The sequence below is a fragment of the Saimiri boliviensis genome, chromosome 10 (assembly GCF_048565385.1).
Source record: "Saimiri boliviensis isolate mSaiBol1 chromosome 10, mSaiBol1.pri, whole genome shotgun sequence".
Classification (NCBI taxonomy): Eukaryota; Metazoa; Chordata; class Mammalia; order Primates; family Cebidae; genus Saimiri; species Saimiri boliviensis.
In genome coordinates this window covers 54,272,074-54,287,529 of record NC_133458.1, presented here as the reverse complement: position 1 = coordinate 54,287,529, position 15,456 = coordinate 54,272,074, and the positions used below count along the sequence as shown (strand labels likewise).

General features: G+C 39.6%; 1 protein-coding gene and 1 pseudogene across 1 annotated transcript in view; both read right to left on the bottom strand.

Moving 5' to 3' along the window:
• RSBN1L (round spermatid basic protein 1 like) overlaps positions 1–15,456 on the bottom strand; it is a 106,089-nt gene that overhangs the window by 71,303 nt on the left and 19,330 nt on the right. The gene's annotated exons all lie outside the window — the stretch shown is intronic.
• The window catches only part of LOC141580076 (farnesyl pyrophosphate synthase pseudogene), a 30,088-nt pseudogene extending 14,632 nt beyond the window's left edge, over positions 1–15,456 (bottom strand).

The following is a 15,456-nucleotide window of genomic DNA, read 5'->3' as shown; positions in this document are numbered from 1 at the left end:
CTCGGCTCCTGGGTTCCAGCGATTCTCCTACCTCAGCCGCTGGAGCAGCTGAAACTACAGGCACATGCCACCATGCCCACCTAATTTTTGTATTTTTAGTAGAAACAGAGTTTCACCATGTTGGCCAGGCTGGTATCAAACTCCTGACCTCAGGTGATCCACCTGCCTCGGCCTCCCAAAGTGCTTGGATTACAGGTGTGAGCCACAATGCCCAGCCCCCTTCTCCCCTTCTTAACTGCCTTCATTAACATCTGCCTACCCTCATTCCCACCACCACAACTTCTATTTGTAGTATTTAACTTACTGCACTACATATTGTAAGTATTCTGCTGCATTGCTTAAGCTACTTGGAGACAGAGATGGTATTTACTGATTCTGCCATTTTTCTTAACACTTTGCCACAGCATCTAAGTTCCAAAAATGTTTACCTTTGTTAAGAGATCTTGGATTTCAAGACAAAAACAATCCTTTTAGTACCACAAAGTATTTTACTATAATTCATTCTGTCTCTGATTTCAATTGTATAGCCTTTCACTGTTATAAAATTATATATCCAATTATCAACTATATGTAGAAAAAACAAAATCTTTTTTATATACTAGTAATAATCTCACCGAAATATACTGGAAAAAACTCCCAATCATAAAAACAAAACAAAATACTAGAAGAAACCTTACAATCTGTATTAAATACCAATAAATCTCTATGGCGATATAAAATAAGACTATAGCCAGGCACAGTGGCTGACACCCGTAATCCAAACACTTCAGGAGGCCAAGGAGAGAGGATTCCTTGAGGCCAGGTGACATAGTAAGACTATCTCTACAAAAAATGAAATAAAAAAACAGCTGGGAGTGGTGTCACTCACTTGTAGTCCCAGCTACTCAGGAGGCTAAGATAGGAAGATAGCTTAAAGCCAGGAGTTCCAGACTGCAATAAGCTATGATCATGCCATCGCACTCCAGCCTGGACAACAAAGGAAGACTCTGTCTCCTTTAAAAAAAAAAAAAAAAAAAAAAAAAAAGAATGTAAGAATAGATGGGCCGGACACAGTGGCTTGTGCCTGTAACCCTAGCACTTTGGGAGGCAGAGGCAAGTGGATCACCTGAAGTCAGGAGTTCAAGACCAGCCTGGTCAACATGGCAAAACGCTGTCTCTACTAAAAATAGAAAAAATAGCTAGGCACGGTGGCGTGCACCTATAATCCGAGCTACCCGGGAGGCTGAGGCAGGAGAATCACTTGAACCCAGGAGGTGTAGGATGCAGTGAGCCAAGGTCACAACGCTATACTCCAGCCTGGTCAACAGAGCGGGACACTGTCTTTAAAAAAAAAAAAAAATAGATGAAGATACACATGCAGCTTTTAAGTACAAAGATAATTCTGTCATGACTACAATTTGCTCCTAATTTAATTAATAAATTAAATGAAAATATCTATAGCATTAGAGGAGGTAGAAGAACTTTACAAAGCAATTCTCAAGTTAATCAAAAAGTGGGGAGAAAAAAATAAAAGGAGCCAGGCAGCTGAGGTGGGAGGATCATTTGAGCCCAAGTGTTCAAGGCTGTAGTGAGCCATGATCACACCACTATTCTCCACAGCCTGGGTGACAAAGTGAGAGTCTGTGTCAAAAAAAAGAGAAAGGGAATCTTGGCAATCTTGACCCAAATCTTACAAACCGAAGTTTTCAAAATGGACCTACATATAAACCTAAAACCATAAAATGCCTAGAGAAAACGTAAGAGAAAATCTTGTGACCTATGGCTAGGTGGTTAGGCAAAGCTTTCTAAGTTAAGAAACAAAAGATGCGGCCGGGTGTGGTAGCTCACACCTGTAATTCCAGCACTTTGGGAGGCTGAGGCAGGTGGATCACCTAACGTCAAGAGTTCGAGACCAGCCTGACCAACACGGTGAAACCCCATCTCTACTACAAGCACAAAAGTTAGCTGGGCGTGGTGGCACATGCCTGTAATCCCAACTACTCAGGAGGCTGAAGCAGAAGAATCACTTGAACCTGGTAGGCAGAGGTTGCTGTGAGCTGAGTTAGTACCACTGCACTCCAGCCCAGGCAACAAAAGCAAAACTCCGTCTCAATTAAAAAAAAAAGAAAGAAAGAAAAAGGAAAAAAAGATGCAAATCATAAAAAAAATTAAAGTACAAAGTGGGCTTCATTAATTTATAAATTTCTGCTGTGAAAAACTATGAAAGACAGGGAGCCACAGTGGCTCAGGCCAGTTGTCCTGGCACTTAAGGAAGTGAGGCTATGTGTTCAAGGCCAGCCTGGGCAACATAAGAACCTCTCATTCGTTAAAAAAAATTTTTTTTCAATTAAAAAAAAAGAAAAAGAAAAACTGTGAAAGACAATATTAAGAGAATGAAAAGACACAGAGAATGGGGTCAGGTGAGAACTGAGGCCAGGAGTTCAAGACCATCCTGGTCAACATGGTGAGACTCCATCTCAACTAAAAAGAGAACAATAGAAAACATTTGCAGCCTGGCGCAGTGACTCACACCTGTAATCCCAGCACTTTGGGAGGCTGAGGTGGGGGAATCATTTGAGGTCAAGAGTTCAAAAGCCAGCCTGGCCAACATGGTGAAACCGCATATCTACTAAAAAAAAAAAAAAAAAAAAATTAGCTGAGCATGGTGGTAGGTGCCTGTCATCCCAGCTACTTAAGAGGCTGAGGCAGAAGAATCACTTGAGCTCAGGAGGCAGAGGCTGCAGTAAGCTGAGATCATATCATTGCCCTCTGGACTTGTACCCACAACATGTTAACAACTTTCACAATTTTATAATAACAAAACAACCCAATAATAGACACTCTGAACAGACAACTCACCAGAGAGACACGTATAGAAAATAAGTACATGAAAAGATGCTCAAAATCACTATTCATTAGGGTAATGCAAATTAAAACCACAATGAAATACTACTATGCATCTACTAGAATGGCTGAAGATTTCTAAACTGGCAATATCAAGAGTTGGCAGTCCTTCTTGAGGAGAGCTCTGAATAAGGAAAAAAGAGTTGGCAGAAATGAAAAATACAGCCACTCTGGAAAACAATTTGGCAGTTTCTTGTGAACTTAAACATACACTTAGCAAATAGCCCAACAAGTCCACTGCTAGGGCCAGGCACAGCATCTCATGCCTATAATTCTAGCACTTTGAGAGGCTGCAGCAGGCGAATCACTTGAGGCCAGGAGTTAGAGACCATCCTGGCCCACATGGTGAGATCCCCATCTCAACTAAAAATACAAAAAAAATTAGCTGAGTGTGGTGGTGGGCACCTGTAATCTCAGCTACTTGGGAAGTTGAGGCAAAAGAACCACCTAGCCAAGATCACACCACTACACTCCAGCCTGGGCAAAGACTAAGACTCTGTCACAAATAATCATCATCATCATCATCATACACTGCTAGGTATTTACCCAAGAAAAACGAAAACATATATCCACTCCAAGGTTTTTTGTTTTTTTTTTTTGAGATATAGTCTTACTCTGTTGCCCAGGTTGGAGTGCAGTCTTGCAATCTTGGCTCACTGCAACCTCCACCTCCCAGGTTCAAGTGATTCTCATGCCTCAGTCTCCAAAGTAGCTGAGATTACAGGAACATGCCACCACACCTGACTAATTTTTTTATTTTTAGTACAGATGAGTTTTCACCATGCTGGCCAGGCTGGTCTCAAAACTCCTGACCTCAAGCGATCTGCCTGCCTCAGCTTCCCAAAGTGCTAGGATTACAGGTGTGAGTCACCACCCCCAGCCCACTCCAACATTTCCATGTGAATGTTTAGGGCAGGCTTACCCATAATCTTCAAATACTAGAAACAATTTAAATGCCCACCAACTTATAGCAACAAACTGGGCTATCTTCCCAAAAGGAATTACTACTCAGAAATAAAAAGAAATGAACTAATTCATGCAACTGTAGCATGGATCTCAAAAGCAACATAACAAGTAAAAAAAAACTAGACAGAAAAAGCTAGCATATGATTCAACGTATACAACATTCTGAAAATGGCAAAACTATTGAGACAGAAAACGTATCACCCTTGGATTAGAGATGACGGGAGAGCAATGAGTAGTAAGAGGGAACTTTCTGAGGTGATAAAAATCTGCTATGTCATTACTCTACTGGTGGCTACCAACTGTATGCATTCATCAAAACTCATAAAACTATATACCTAAAAAGGGCAAATCTATTTTATGTAAATTACACATCAATAAGTTTAAAGTTTCAAAAAGCCAGGAAAATTCTGAGTAAGAATATGGGAATTTTTGCCCTATAGACATCAAATCTATCCTAAAGATAAGAGTAATAAGGGCGTTAGCTATGCAGAAACAAACTTACAGAGGTAGATGTAAAAAACTGCAAATCTGAAAACAGACCCAACTACACATGTGATTTTAGTATGATAAACGTTAGCATTCCACATCTTTGTGGAATGAAAGGACTATTCAATAAATGATGTTAAAAAAAACTAATTATTGGAACAAAGTTAATCTGGATTCCTAATTCTGTGTCCAAATAAATTCTAAATAGAGCAAAGATTTTAATCAATAATGTCACACAAAATATTGATAGGCTATTTAAGAAAATATTTTTTAAAAACTAGAGGTAGAAATAACGTTTCTAAGAAATAAAAGCCAGAACAGCCAGGCAACGTGGCTCACACCTATAATCCCTACACTGGGAGGCCAAGGCATGAGGACTGCTTGAGGCCAGGAGATTAGCCTGGGCAACACAGCAAGACTACAGCTCTATTTTAAAAAAAAAAAAAAAAGAGAGAGAGAAAGAAATAAAAGCCAAAAAATTGAATTATTAATTGAGTACATAAAAACCTAAAACTTCTGTATGAAAAGATCAAGCATATCCCTTTAAATAATGTTCATGAACTAATGACAGCTTTGAGAGAAAAAAAATTCAACAGTAAAGGGCTGTGTCTTGCTGTTGCCCACAAAATAGTCTGAACTCCTCATCCTGGCAAAAAGAAGGCACATTGTGGCAGACTTTCAACTGCCAGGCCATCTTAACTTCCAACTTTGTACAAAAGCATCAATCTCAGCCAAATGGTTCTATTCACATGACCACCGAACACGCCACACACCCTCCCACCTCTACAATCTTATTCACACTAGCCCACCCTCCTACCCCAAGTAAGCCTGTCTCCATCATCTCCACTTACTTAAACTATATTCTTCCTCCAAAATCCAGTTCATTCATTTGATAGTCTCACAACACAAGGTATGAGTCTGGATGAAGGAGATTTAAAACCAAAATTAACAGTTTGCATAGCATTTGAGAGCTGGGGCTCTGAAGATATGAAACCTAGATTTACTACCTATTTTATATTTAAATTTTCTGTTGCTTATAGCCATTACTGGAGATAGTGGGGAAAAAATTAAATAAATAAATTTTCTGAACTTTCATACACTATTTATGAAAGGCTAATATCTAATTAAACTTTAAAGGACTTGTGAAAATTATATAAAACCACAGTATATGTAAAGTGCTGAGTACAGGTCTATAAATTTTAGCTATATTATTGTTTCTATCCTCAAAGAGCTCCTATCACAGCTCATGGTGCATCAAGTATTCACTGCATCAGCTATCTCAAAAGTGTTTGATGTAGATGCTAGTCTATAATTTAAAAAAGAGAGAAGTGCTTGACAAAATTTACAAATTTTGGTATTCATTATCCTCAAATGAGAAAACTGAGTAATACTGAATATTTATTCCCTTAAGATATAAAATTCATCAGTGATCCAACCAGAATATATATGATCCCAGGACATTTGCTTTCCCTATATTGCTCCAATGACAAACCAGTGAAAGTGGCTCTGAGTTAAATATCTACAGAAAATATATACCATTCCTATAAAAAAGGTTAATAAAAGTAGCTACTTAAATATGCAATGTAAAGATGGTAGGTAAAATTACTTTCTTAATGAAAAAACTATATGTTTTTCTTCAGATTAATCATTAAGTGTAAGAGAAAGGTCATAAATGATCATTAAAACAATACCTGCTCTGAAGGACTTCATAAAATCTAGGACCAGATGCAATTGCTCATGCCTGTAATCCCAGGACTTTGGGAAGCCAAGGCAGGTGGATTACTTGAGGTCAGGCATTCAAGACCAGCCTGGTCAACATGGCAAAACGCTGTCTCTACTAAAAATACAAAAATTAGCCGGGCGCGGTGGCGAATACCTGTAATTCCAGCTACTTGGGTGGCTGAGGCATGAGAATCACTTGAACCTGGGAGCCAGAGGTTGCAATAAGCTGAGATCGTGCCACTGCACTTCAGCCTGGGCAACAGAGTGAGACTCAGTCTCAAAAAAAAAAAAAAAAAATTCAGTTTAATGGGAATTCATATTGGTATACAGTTAATTTATATTAGCCAACAGAGGACATTACGGAGTAGAGAATACAATTTTAAATTATATACAGTATTATCTATATATTTGCTATATTTAAAAACAGGCAGGGCTTTATTTTTGGTCATGTTACCAATATTGGAATAGATTACCAAATGTAATGGACTACTATAATCAATCTTTATCTACAAGCACTGTGCAAGTGGCCTTCCAAAAATTCAAACTATGGTGAATTAAGAATTCAATAAAAGTGTTTACCATAAGATTTTGATCATACGGGTAACAATAAACTTACAAATATTCACTCTGGTACCCGAAATCAAAATAGAGTCACAAACTTTAAATTAGACACAGGAGCAGCAATTTATACTGAATTCCCCAACCCCCAAAATAATTCATTTTGTATTTAGGAATCATTTGGCATCATTCTTTAACGAAATGGTTAGGCTGAGATCATTGCCAACATAATGCCATTAAGGCCAGGCCCAGTGGTTCATGCCTGTAATCCCAGCACTTTGGGAGGCTAAGGCAGGCAGATCACCTGAGGTCAGGAGTTTGAGGTGAAACCCTGTCTCTACTAAAAATACAAAAATTAGCCAGGCATGGTGTCATGTATCCATAGTCCCAGCTACTCAAGAGGCTGACGCAGGAAAATCTCTTGCACATCGGTACACCCGAGCCTGGGCGACAAAGTGAGACTTCATCTCAGAAAAAAAAGGGAAAAAAAAGAATTATTAAGTAAAAGATAGGGAACTGGATATTCACAAGACATCACCCCACAGATTACAAGCTAAATGCAAATGTAAAAATGAACCATCACAGGCCAGGAGTGGTGGCTCACATCTGTAATCCCGGCACTTTGGAGGCCGAGGTGGGTGGATCACCTGGAGTCAGAAGTTCACTGGAACCTGGGAGGCAGAGGCTGCTGTGAGCCAATATCAAGCCATTGCACTCCAGCCTGGGTGACAGAGCAAGACTCCCAGATTCAAGTGATTCTCATGCCTCAGCCTCCCAAGTGGCTGGGATGACAGGCGCCCACCATTACGCCCTGCTAATTTTTGTATTTTTGGTAGAGATGGGGTTTCACCATGTTGACCAGATGGGTCTCAAACTCCTAGCCTAAGGTGATCCACCCGCCTCGGCCTCCCAAAGTGCTGGGAGTACAGGCATGAGCCACCATGCCTGGCCACAATTTAAACCTTATAAGCACTATTAGTTATGTAACGGAGAAAAAAAAATCAGTCCTAATTGTTTCTTAATGAAATTATTTATGGCTGGACTATGCTTTCAAATGCTAGAGCCAAAAACATATAAGTGGAGGATGGGAGGTGAAAAAAACTATTGAAGTAGCATAATGGGTACATCCGGAATTCAATGTAAACTGGTTTCTTTTATATTAAAATTTTTATGATTAAAAAGTTAAAATTTTCAATCTTTAATTCAAGAAAAAATATACAAGATAAAGTTGAACGTATACTCAAAAATGAAAATGTTTTGAAGTTAAAAGTTTATCATTATTTTTCAATATCCTATTTTAGGTAGTTTATTCATAACTTGAAAGTTTAACTCACTTGAGATTGGTGAAAATTAATGAGATTATAATCAACTTAAAACTTCTGAAATATAAACTTCGTCCAAAAAGTTAATATGGATCATTCTAACACAAATCAGGTGGTCTCAGAAACCAGGACAACACGGGAAAATTAGACAAAGTATACTTATCTGTGAATTCAGTGAAATTAAATGCCCCCAATGTGCTTACTATGAAAGAAAGGTCAGGAACTAGAATCCCTTATGAATGCCTGACAATATGCCAGGTTCTACAATACCATGTTTGCATAATTCTAACAATCACCCTGTGAAAAATATCATCCTATATAACAGATGTGTATCACTTAAAAACAGTAAGTGTATGGGGGCATGGTATCACACCTGCAGTCCTAGCTACTGGGGAGGGTGAAGCAGGAGGATCCTTTGAGCTCAGCAGTTCAAGGTTACAGTGAGCTATGACAGTACCATCTCATTCCAACCTGGGCAACAGAGCAAGACCCCTGCCTCTTAAAAATATACCCAAACAGGCCGGGCGAAGTGGCACATGTCTATAATCCCAGCACTTTGGAAGGCCGAGGCAGGAAGATCACCTGAGGTCAGGAGTTCAATACCAGCCTGGCCAACATAGCGAAACCCTATCTTTACAAAAATTAGCTGGGCATGGTGGTGGACACCTATCGTCCCAGCTACTTGGGAAGCTGAGCAGGAGAATCACTTGAACCTGGGAGGCAGAGGTTGCAGTGAGCCGAGATCGTGCCACTGCATTCCAGACTGGGGAAAAGAGCGAGACTTCTCAAAAAAAAAAAAAAAAAACAACCCAAAAGAGTAGGAAAAAAGAGACAACAAAACACATACTCCACTTCTGACATAACTAGGAGATACTGTAACTATTACCTGAAATACAATGTATAAAGACAAAAAGCTGACCTCAGAATGGTAAATGCCTTGGCATACTGGGAGAGGTAATGACAAACAATCCTCTTTACCCTGCAATACCCCAGAAAAGCTCAGAAATTGGAGAGCGCTGGGAAACAGGGCAGAATACCCACAAACACACACTCCTAATGGAACAAGAGCGGTATGGTCCTTGACAAAACTGAACCAGAGTGGCTCCAGGATGAGAGATATCCCTCACAGAAAGAGAAGTGAAATGCTTGTATGAAAACAGGGAGACTAGGTGAAAACTTACAAACTGAAAGACAAGACTTGTAGCTTTCTTCCCCCGTGAAGCACTAGAAACCTGTCATGCAGACTCATTATTTCTGCCAAGCCCTTCACTATGGACTGAATTGTGCCTCCCCAAAACCCGTATGTTGAAGCCCTAATGCCCAATATGACTGTATCTGAATATAAGGCTTTTAGGAGGTAACTAAGATTAAATGAGGTCACAAGGGCACAGTCCCAATCCAATAAAATTGGTAGCTTTATAAAAGGAAGAGATTTTTCTTTCCATTATAGGAAAAGTCATGTGAGCACAAAGGTAGAAGACAGTCATCTACAGACCAGGAAAAGAGCCCTAACCAAAACCTGGCCATGATGGCATGCTGATCTCAGGCTTCCAGCCACCAGAATTATAAAACAACTAATTTCTGTTAAGTCACCAGTCTATGGTATTTTATTATAGCAGCCCAAGGGACTAAGACTCCCTTCCTTTCTCCATCATTCCACCCACATAGAGACAAAAAAAATAAAGGACCTCTATCTGAAGAAACTGAAAGCCTTCTTACCCACCACCCAGAAAAAAAAATAAATGAAGATGAAAAACATGGCAATCCATTAGTCATTAACCTTGCTCATGATCACAAAGATCTGAACAAAGCCTCCAACTTTCTTTTCAACTCCAAAGAAAGAGATCAAAACAAACAGAAATAACAGAAGTTAAAAAACCAAAAATAATAGGGGGAACAGAAAAACACCTCAAAGAAGCTGTAATTAATATCCTTGAAGAGGTAACAGAAAATATTGCACCCATGGAAAAGGAGCAAAATACTGTAATACTGAAACAAAGAACAAGAGCTCTTAAAAGCTTTTATTAAAAACTGAAACTTTAAAATTCAGCAAAGGCCGGGTGCAGTGGCTCACGCCTGTAATCCCAGCACTTTTGGAGGCCGAGGCGGGCAAATTGCCTGAGGCCAGGAGTTTGAGACCAGCCTGGCCAACATGGCAAAAACCTGTCTCTACTAAAAATACAAAAAATTAGCCACACATAGTGGGTGCCTGCCTGTAAAGCCAGCTACTCGGGAGGCTGAGGCAGGAGAACTACTTGAACCTGGGAAGCAGAGGCTACAGCAGGCTGAGATCATGCCATTGCACTCCAGCCTGAGAGCTAGAGCAAGACTCTGTCTCAAAAAAATAAGATAAAATAAAATAGGCCGGCACAGTGGCTCACACCTATAATCCCAGCACCTTTGGAGACGAGGTGGGTGGATCATCTGAGGTCCGGAGTTCAAGACCAACCTGACCAACATGGAGAAACCGCACCTCTACTAAAAACACAAAAATTAGCCGTGTGGGGTGGTACATGCCTGTAATCCCAGCTACTCAGGAGGCTGAGGCAGGAGAATCGCTTGAACTCAGAAGGTAGAGGTTGCGGTGAGCTGAGATTGTGCCATTGCTCTCCAGCCTGAGCAATAAGAGCGAAACTCTATCTCAAAAAATAAAATAAAATAAAACTCAATCAAAGTTCAGAAGACTGAGACGTGAAGAAAAAGAAAAAATATATAAATTACAAAATATAGTGAAAGGATTGAAATTCCCCAGAAAGAATAGACAACTTTTTGGAGATCAGACTTCTTAAGATCTACTTTGAGAACCAGGCAATAATGGAACACTACCTTCAAACTTTTGAGGGAAAATTATTTCCAATGCAGAAATCTCTAAACTGCCAGTCAAGTAAAATTTAGGATAAAAATAAAATCCAAAAAACATATACTTCCCACGAATCCTTATGTAGTACTAGTAGTAGAGGAAACCAAAATGAAGGAAGAAACCAAAAGGAAGGCATGACATCCCGGAAAAATAAAATACAAGTTTAAAAAATTCCCAGAATGTCAGCTAAGTAAAGTCCAAAGGTGAAGAAACCCAGACTGAAGAAGTAAGGACAGCTACAGAAGGGATGTCTTGGTTTGTTGTTGTTGTTTTTGAGCCGGAGTCTCTCTCTGTCACCCAGGCTGGAGTACAGTGACACAATCTTGGATCACTGCAACCTCCACCTCCCAGGTTCAAGCTATTCTCCTGCCTCAGCCTCCTGAGTAGCTGGGACTACAGGCGCATGCTGCCATGCCCATCTAATTTTTTACATCTTTAGTAGAGACCGAGTTTCACCTTGTTGGTCAGGCTGGTCTTGAACTCCTGAGCTCAAGTGATCTGCCCACCTCTGCCTCCCAAGTGCCCGGATTACAGGCATGAGCCATAGCACCTGGCCCCAAAAGGGATGTCTACAGCAACAAATGGAACAGGTAAGTTTATCTGATAGATTTGCTCATGTGGAAAATTGTACTGAGAAGCATTTCACTGAGCTGCTGTAGGGTTCAGAAAGACTTTGCCAGAGAAAACTAAGCAAACAAAAAAAAGAGACATGAAAAACAAAAGGTTACAACAAGAAAATAAAATCATAGTAAATTATTCCCTCACCAGAGACAAATACTTACTCATATGATAAAAACTCTGAATATAAATTTAACCTAATATTGTACAGTAACAATACTGGAGGAGAGTATATTTAGAAAAATCTTCAGACACTCATCCCTTTGAAATCACTCATATTTGTATACCTCAAATTATTTGATTCTAAGAAAAGCTACTATTTTCATTACAGTTAAATTCTGCAACTAAACTTTCAAGGCAAAAATTCAATGAAATGTTCTGGTTTTGTCTTGAAACACTTCACAGGGTCATTTTAAGGAAAAAAAGTAAGTTAACAAATACAAAGCAACAATACTAACAAAAGTTAAAAAGTCTATACAGATTTTATTGGTTACTGAATTCCGTGAAGGCACATTGATATCTAACGAAATATTTGTTGTGTTGTTTGCCATAAAATAATTCTAAATTTTGGGTACCCTCAGTATATGTTCACTTTTACTTTCTACACTTCCCAATTCCACAATTTACTCAGTCTTACAGGAAAATTTATTATTAATTCTTCAGTAAATTACCTCTATCAACACTAAAATCAGGTTTTTTTCTGGTTTTAAAAATCTAAAATGTTTTGCAGTTTTCCTTTTTTATATAGAAATTTAACTTTTACTTGGTGAGTCAAGCTATCATGCAAGTCAGCTATAGCATTATGACTTATGACTAGATGGCCTTAAGAGACTGTGGGTGTATAAGGCATCAAGCCCTGGTACAAAATGGGCCTACACTAGTAAACTTTCATAATTCTCTTGTTCATTATACTCAACTTCCAAATCTGTCAATAATCCTTCCTGTATCAGGATTCACCCATCTTTTAATTAGTTATAGGGTTAAAATAATTATTAACTTTGGCCGGGCACGGTGGCTCAAGCCTGTAATCCCAGCACTTTGGGAGGCCGAGGTGGGTGGATCACGAGGTCAAGAGATCGAGACCATCCTGGTCAACATGGTGAAACCCCGTCTCTACTAAAAATACTAAAAATTAGCTGGGCATGGTGGCGTGTGCCTGTAATCCCAGCTACTCAGGAGGCTGAGGCAGGAGAATTGCCTGAACCCAGGAGGCGGAGGTTGCCGTGAGCGGAGATCGCGCCATTGCATTCCAGCCTGGGTAACAAGAGCGAAACTCCATCTCAAAAAAAAAAAAAATTATTAACTTTGTTTCAGACTCAAATAACATTTACTAAAGGCCCTGCTAGGCCCTTTCATATACATGCTTTCATTTAATCCAAATACATTGTTAGAATGGTCACCAATGTAAAAACAAAGCAGTTCTAACTTAGGACTTACTTTAAAAAGTCCTATTATAAATAAATATACGAGTTTAATTGTTTAATCAAGTTGGGATGCAGGCTAGGTCATTTGGGTGTGTGTGGTTCAGTTTTGTTTCATTGAGGGAGAATTTCTTTTCCTTGTTTAGGTGTCTTTATAGCTACTTCTGGTTCTGACTTAGGCTGTTCAAGCAGCCAGCTGTCGACAATTGAGGGGTTACTGAACTATGCACAGCCAATTTAGAGCAACACTAAAAAGAGGTATATACCTAAACAGACACTTGGTCACCCATTCACTAAGATTTTTACAAAAAGCACAGAGAAATTAGCATTGTATTGCAAATTAGGACTTTCATATTTACAGTTATATCTATAATAAAGGCATATATGTATTCTTGCTACACCACTTGTTAATACCACTATTTAAGAATCTTAATTGGTTAAAACAGAACCTCAAATTCAGTTAAATCTCAACTTTAGAAAGATGTAAGTATTCCCCAAGTTATAAGGGAAAAATTTTCACCATTAAATTTACCACCAAGACACTGAAGAGCAATCTGTTTCTCTGATAGTTTTTCCTCAGTGAGATAGCATTCCTGTCTGAAAAAATGAAAATCTTATAGTAGTGCTGGTATCTTGTCACTACTCCAAAAAACCCACACAGGTCATGGGAAAAGATCATTCCCAAATCTTAATGTAAAAGTGATCAGTTTATATTCTGGATTAGTAATATTAGTGTTAACCATCAAAAGAAAGATTCCAAACGTAATTGAAAAATCTACAAAAATTTATCTTTAAGGATTATTTGTGTATTCCACATTTTAAGTCAAAATTGTTAGAATGCTTACTTGGCCGGGCTCGGTGGCTCACGCCTGTAATCCCAGCACTGTGGGAGGCTGAGGCGGGTGGATCACGAGGTCAAGAGATCGAGACCATCCTGGTCAACATGGTGAAACCCCATCTCTACTAAAAATACAAAAAATTAGCTGGGCATGGTGGTGCATGCCTGTAATCCCAGCTACTCAGGAGGCTGAGGCACGAGAACTGCCTGAACCCAGGAGGCGGAGGTTGTGGTGAGCCGAGATCGTGCCATTGCACTCCAGCCTGAAATTCCATCTCAAAAAAAAAAAAAAAAAGAATGCTTACTTATTTCTTCTCAGCTATTCCATTCCTCCAACTATGTAATATTCATATTCACTTCCTCTTCAGATAACTTAAAGCAAATGTACAGTTTACACACCACGAATAGTACTGATGATCCCAAGCTGCATATGGACGGACTTCCAGGCACTTACACCCTAAATTTTACATATAATCGTTATGACAAAATAGTTTTAAAATACTAACCAACTAAAATTCCTGAATAAAAGTAACAAAAATCCCATCCTCAAAAGTCAGTTTCCTACAAGCAACACTCCCGAAAGCCGACAGATCTTTACATTGCACCAGAGTCCCTGATGGCTATGCTTAGATGTCATAGCTTTGCTACAGGTAAAAAACATCAAGGAAGAAGTGGCACTATTGCTACACGCATATGCGGCATGTTTTAAGTTGTGAAAACCATTCTAATTCTAACAGAGAATTTTTCATGATCTAAGCTACTGTTAGATCAGCAATCCTAAAACTGCTTGACATTTCATTTTTTTCTAAAAAACAAAAAGAGTTTATTTGACAACATTGTGTAGCAGTGCACATTTATAATAAAGGTTATGCGCTTTACGCTTGCAATCACATAAAGATTTGATTTTCAACCAGTCTGCATGTTGCACTATTGTCAGATCATTGTGTATCCGTAGCTGAAGTGGTAGAAACACCTGTTTTAAAGAAACACTATGTGAAAAATTACACGACTCGCCTAGTTTTGTTTGTTTTAAAAAACAAAACTGACCCTGTTTGACAAGAAGGCTTAAGAATTTGCCTTTTTCTAACGTTCAAACATTCTGCAGCCGCTTGATGTAGGCAAAAATCGTCAAAGCTCCTGGTTTTATCATTTGCTGCAGGAAAAGAAAAATATGGCTGAAAATTCTTTCTGAAAGGTGGTATTTCAAACAGGACCACCCAAAACACTTAAGAATACGCAGCGGAGAGTAGGGTGCAGGGAGGGTACCTTACGAAACAGCGCACTTCGGGCCCTGCATGCTACCTCATTTCCCTAATAGGGATGAAACGCTCAGGCCTCTGGTAACTTCCAGCTGACGCCAATGCCCTCCACACCCTCTTTTTGACAGGATTATCTGGAGTTGAAGCCTGTGTCACAAATACGAATTCCCGAGACCACGTCTAAATGGTCTATCAATCAATCAAGCATCTTTTACAAGACCAAACCCTTCCCCCATCCCGTTCTCTCCATCTCCCTAGCCAAACACACACACACAGGGGAGTCCTCAAGATCGATTTTTACAAATCATGCAGCGCACTAACTGGGAGGAAGAAACGACACAGATAATAAAAGTATCGGCCATCCCCCTCCCTGCAACCGAAAATTACAGGCTCCATTTCCTGTCCCCTTGGGAACTGCAAAATTCTCTCCCGAAAACCGAACGCCTCCCACCCGGTCCAGGCTGGCGCACGCGGCCGCCGCACTCCCCCTTCCCCGGCCCCGCAGGCGCCAGGGGGCGGCGGG